Here is a 6,409-nt window from a genome sequence, read left to right as displayed (position 1 = left end):
ATTAGTTCGATTGATTGTAATAGGATCAAATGTTCGATCAAACATCCGATCGATCTAAATGAATTAGTTCGATTGATCGTGATAGGATCAAATTATCGATCAAACATCCGATTGATCCTATTGAATTAATTCGATTGATCGTGATAGGATCAAATGATTGATCAAACATCCGATTGATCATAATGAATTAGTTCAATTGATCTTGATAGAATCAAATGTTTGATCGATCTTATTGAATTAATTCGATTGATCGTGATAGGATCAAATTATCGATCAAACATCCGATTGATCCTACTGAATTAATTCGATTGATCTTGATAGAATCAAATGTTCGATCGATCTTACTGAATTAATTCGATTGATCGTGATAGGATCAAATTATCGATCAAACATCCGATTGATCCTACTGAATTAATTCGATTGATCGTGATAGGATCAAATGATTGATCAAACATCTGATCGCTCCTAATGAATTAGTTAGATTGATCGTGGTAGGATAAAATGATCGATCAAACATTCGATTGATCCAGGTAAATTAGTTCGATTGATCGTGATAGGATCAAATGATCGATCAAACATCTGATCGATCCTAAGGAATTAATTCGATTGATTGTGATAGGATCAAATGATCGATTAAACATCTGATCGATCATAATGAATTAGTTTGATTGATCGTTATAGGATTAAATATTTGATTAAACATCCGATCAATCCTAGTGAATTAGTTCGATTGATCGTGATATGATCAATTGGTAGATCAAACTGGATACAATTGATGGTTCAATCGAATATTCAATTGAACTGTAAGCTTTTTATATTATTTTAGTGCCTTAGTTATATTGATCTTGTATTATCTTTGGATTTTGTATTATTTTATAATTAATTATAAGATAAATATCAACTTAATGATCTTTATCATAAAAATTTATTAAACGGAAATTTTTAGTTAATACTATAATAATAAAAACATATGACAAGAGAAAAATTTAAAAAAAAAAACAAAATAAATAAAAATTAAAAATTTGTAAATATAATTTTTTTTTGAAAAAAAATACCCCAAATAGCGGCGACATATTGGGTCGCCGCTATTTGAGATCAATAGCGGCGACATTATAGTCGCCGCTATTGATTGTGAAAAAAAAAAAATTAGCGCCATCTCTGAAATTGTCGCTAATTTCTGAAATTTTCATCCATTTTTTATGTTTTCTGTAAATTTTTGGACCATTTTGTTTGACCCAAATCCCTAACCCGTAACCCCAAAGTCCCACACCCCTCATTATTCCCTCACTCTCACTCTCTCTCTCTCTCTCTCCGACGCGGCGCACGTTTCTCTCTCCGGCGGCTCTCTCTCCGATAGCTATCTCTCCGGCGTACCTCTCTCCGGTATGAACCCTTATTTGTTTTCTTGTTAATATTACATTAATACCTTTTCATGTGAGACTACTCTGTTTTTTTTTTTTAAAAAAAAATGCTTCTTTTTGCTTCTTTGTTGTTGAAATGTTTAGACTCTATTTCAACCCTACAGGAATATGTCTTCGTTTGCTGCTTGAGTGCTGGGATATCTTTGTTTGCTGCTTGAGTGCTGGGATATCCCTATTTTGGGTGTTTGCCTTGGACACCAGGTACTTCTGCTTAATGTGCTTGCAAAATGGCTATCATAAATTTATCTTCCAATTCATCTTAATATCCTATGTATGTGTCTACAATTATCATGTGTTACTTAATCCCATTTTATATGCTCTAGGAGCCTTCTGTTACAGTTGTTCATTCCCATCTAAAATTTATTTGTTTTAATTCCTATCTAATATTTTTAAGTTATGCTCTATGCCATATTCACATGTTTCACTGAGAATACCGGTTTTTCTAAAATTGGTGCTTATGTATTGTATTGAGCAACCTCATAGACTCTAATGGTCCTTCGAGAGTAGGCTCCTATATTTGTTGTGGTGTATTGCATAAAACCAACATATATATAACCTCTTCATTTGTTGTGGCAATATGACATAGACATAATAATTGGTTGGGATGTGTTTCACACACATATCTACATTCACATAAGCACGCACATTCACACAAAAATACTATAGCACAGCTTTACGAAGATATATTGATTATTGAGATTCTAGGTTGTAACTTATGTTTAATTTTCTCCTCACCTTAGTTTTTCCTATGAATAGTTCGTTGTTAAGTTTAAGATTTGTGATTCTGTGCATGTATAATGTTTTAACAAAAAAGAAAAAAAAAAAATCCATCAAAATAAACAACTTCAAAGGGTTCCCTTAACAATTTTATATATGTGCAGATTCTTAAGTAGTCTTCAGGCATTGCTTTTAACTATATATATCTAAGATCCATACCAAAGGATCAGCTGACTTGTATACAAATCATGGGTCCTGCATTTTAGAAATTTTTGGTCTTGAAGGTTTTTGAGTCTAATTTTGTTTTAGCAGCATCAAAGTATGTAGCTTTCCCTCATTTCTCTCTCTCACTCTCTCAAATCGTTTAAATTGTATCTGTCATATTTGCTGCAGTATTTCTTCCTCTGTTTCTTATTAATTTATCCATGACATTTTGCACACTATCAGATGTAATCTTTAGCGTAGTTCTGGTTTTTGGCCTCTGCGTAGGCTGTTTTCAGCCTGCTTTGCCATGTTTGTTTTAGGTGTTGATGTGTAATTGGTTCTTGTTTTGATCTATAAAGTTGCTTATTCATCAAAAAAAAAAAAAAAAAAACAGTTTGGGGAGGTCGAACAACCCCCAAATTCCTGAAACCATATGCATTAATTAAGTTAATTAAGATTAATCATAACCCACATGTGTTTTCCATATATAATAGTGGTTCAAATAATAGGACATGGGACCCATGTTGTCATTCAATGGTTTTTGTCTATTTATAAAAATCATTTTCATGTACTATATATATACTGCTAAGTTTGAAACTGATCAAACCATCTAGATTCACATTTTTGGACCCTCATAAATTGGATTTTTCCTACATATATATGTGTTTGGATTGTATTGGTCAAGGTAAGGTATTTTGTAATTGATGATCAACATGATGTAAATTTCTTCAACTCACTTTTTTTCTTTCTTTTTTTCACCTCAAGTACTGACTGTCTGGCTGGCCGTATCCTTTGTAGCCAGTTATTTATTTATTCTGCTTCTTTTCATAAATTGCTTTCCTAAATTTGGTGACACTTTAATGTTCCCAATATTCTTGATCCTTAGTAGTATTAATGATAGTTTAGTTGTAAGTTTCATTTTTTTTCAAATGGAAATTTATTGGGATCATCATCTAGTGGCTGGCATAATTAATTTCACTGAGGGTAAAACTAGAAAATAAATTAAAAAAAAAAGATAATCATAATCAATTATAACGTATAATTTAAAGTGAATGTTTGATAAACCTAAAAATCTAGTTCGATTTGTTTGTGAACAAATTTTGAAAAGCAAATCAAATTAATGAAAAGTTTAAGTTTATGCATGTTTGTTCAGACAGTTAATGTAATTCAGGTTGGATTTAGATGCAATGAACATTTACCGACTCCCTGTAAAAAAAAAAAAAAAAATGTACTGACTCAATTGAAGAAAATACTTTCTTTTTCATTCTCACAATAATGTTTTAGCGAGACACGATGACATAAATAGAAAACAAGAAACAAAATAATGTTCTCCATCAAATTCCGGATTTGATGGAGAACATTGCTAAGGAAGTTCATTTGTTTGAAATCTTTTGAATGTTTTTGTTTTCTCTTCTCAAACCGGAAACATTTACGAACAACTCAAATACAAAACACTTTTTCCAACCAAAAATAAAAAAAAAATACCTCCATAACACATTAACAAGCAATGCTCTTTTAAAGCATTATTACAACATCTCTCTACCCAATAAATATCCAAAAGGTTTCTAATGATATTTAGATGATTAACAAGATATTTTATCATTTAATATTTTAATACTCCAATATGATGGTATAGCCTATATCCCAAAAGCCTATATGGGACATGGGGTCAAAGGTATGTCATTTGCTTGCCTTAAAGAGTTGGTGATGTACATTTGGTGACGTACATCACCAACCTTGTAATTGCCACTCCTTGGATTATAGTCCAATGTCCATAGTCCACTAAGGCCCTTCATTGCCATCTGTAAGAGGTAGCTTCACCTTAATCAATTATTGACTTTAATCCCAAAAGAACAAAGACATGACTTCCAAAAAGACATCTTCAGCACGCCTCTTTAATGTCATAACCCTTATGTATCTTAGATGTTGGTAAATAGTTCCAAGTTGAATAGTTCCATATTATAGAGGTAACGTTTATCTTCTCTAAACACGCTTGTGATTAAATGTAGGGAAGGAGTAACTTGTGATAGTGACATCGAGATGGATAAGAGTTGGATGCAAGAACCTATTCGATGTTCAGATCGATATCTAAAAGGACTTGAAGAATTCCTTACAATGGCGCGTCCATGTGTGGATGTAAATAGTATTATGAGGTGTCCATGTTGTGATTGTGCAAATCGATATTTTCGTCATATTGAATTGGTGGAGAGTCACTTCCATATGCAATGCTTGCACCAACTTGTTTTAATGGTTTAGCTATTATTCCTTTGCTTGATGAGATGAAGTCCTTTTTTTTTTTTGGACATAGTTTGTGCTCATAGGTGAGGACTCAAACCCTTCAATATATGTAAGGTTTGTTGCTCTTAGGGTCCACAATTCAAAGGCAAGCCTTGGATTGTGTGGTTTAGTTTGATTGACTTGGCATGAGTTTACTTTTGATTATAACCTTATTGTCCGGACGTCCCCAACATGTCATTATTTTGTGTTGTTGTTTCCCTCTTTCACTTTTTGTTTCATGATAAGAAGTGAATCCTTGAATCCACTTGTCCTTCCATATGCAATGCTTGCACCAACTTGTTTTAATGGTTTAGCTATTATTCCTTTGCTTGATGAGATGAAGTCTTTTATTTTTTTTTTGGACATAGTTTGTGCTCATAGGTGAGGACTCAAACCCTTCAATATATGTAAGGTTTGTTGCTCTTAGGGTCCACAATTCAAAGGCAAGCCTTGGATTGGGTAGTTTAGTTTGATTGACTTGGCATGAGTTTATTTTTGATTATAACCTTATTGTCCGGATGTCCCCAATATGTCATTATTTTGTGTTATTGTTTCTCTCTTTCACTTTTTGTTTCATGATAAGAAGTGAATCCTTGAATCCACTTGTCCTTTCATATATATGCAATGCTTGCACCAATTAACTTTAGTTATCTCGAGCGATTTGACTATAAATAGGCTTGATGTAATTCTCATAACTATTATATAATAACATCTATTTTAAGCAGGTTTGTTTTTTTTTTTTTTTTTTTTTTTTTAAATATCATTAGCGGCGACCTCAAGGTCGCCGCTAATGATTTTTTTATTCTGACGATTATCAATAGCGGCGACCTAGATGTCGCCGCTACTGACTATCAATAGCGGCGACCTTACCAAGGAGGGGGAGGGGTGGAAGCGCAGTATGCATAGAGATGCAGGGGATGAGGGGGAGGTGAAACCAAGTAGTATTGTAAACATCCCTAGCGTCCAGCTTGGGAATGTTCCACTTACTGAAGTCATTATCACCATCAACCAAAATATTTTCATAGTTAACCACGTTCTGTGGCAAACTGGAATTAGAGCTAACAGAAGATGTAGATCTCCACATTATGACACACAAACTAAACTCATAATCACTCACTAGGTGAAGTCTTAAAGGATCTCATCCTAGGTACTCACTCACTGTGTAAACAGTCTCTGAATAAAGGCTTCTTCCTAAAGACACTAGACTATCTAGGTCGCCGCTATTGATAGTCAGTAGCGGCGACATCTAGGTCGCCGCTGTTGATAGTCAATAGCAGCGACCCAGATGGTCGCCGCTATTGACCATCATCAGCGGCGACACTCGGCCCATTTCAAGCTTTTTTTGCGGCAACAAAAAAAGTCATTAGCGGCGACTAAAAGTCGCCGCTATTGACCCATCAATAGCGGCGACCCCAGATGTTGCCGCTATTGATCATCAGTGGCGGATTAATACCAGCAACTGAATAGCGGCCAAGGGTCGCCGCTATTGATCAATAGCGGCGACGTTTTGCTCATTAGCGGCGACTTTGGGTCGCCGCTAATGAGCAAATTTCTTGTAGTGTATATTTAAATAAATATTGTGGGATGGGACAAGGTCTAGTGCCAGTTTTCGCTACAACTATCTATTTTTTGTTTCTTCATTTGAAGATTGTTGATTGACTTATTTCCATTAGAGGGATGGATCCCAGGTTGGTGGAGGCATCGCTTAATGGAAACGTCATTGAACTGCAAAGATTAATTGAAGAGGAAACGCTTTGCTGGTTGTGGCTGTACTTATCGCAACTATGACC

Source organism: Corylus avellana, chromosome ca5 (assembly GCF_901000735.1).
Source record: "Corylus avellana chromosome ca5, CavTom2PMs-1.0".
NCBI classification, from domain to species: Eukaryota; Viridiplantae; Streptophyta; class Magnoliopsida; order Fagales; family Betulaceae; genus Corylus; species Corylus avellana.
The sequence above is the reverse complement of the archived record's forward strand: the minus strand, read 5'-3'. Positions refer to the sequence as shown.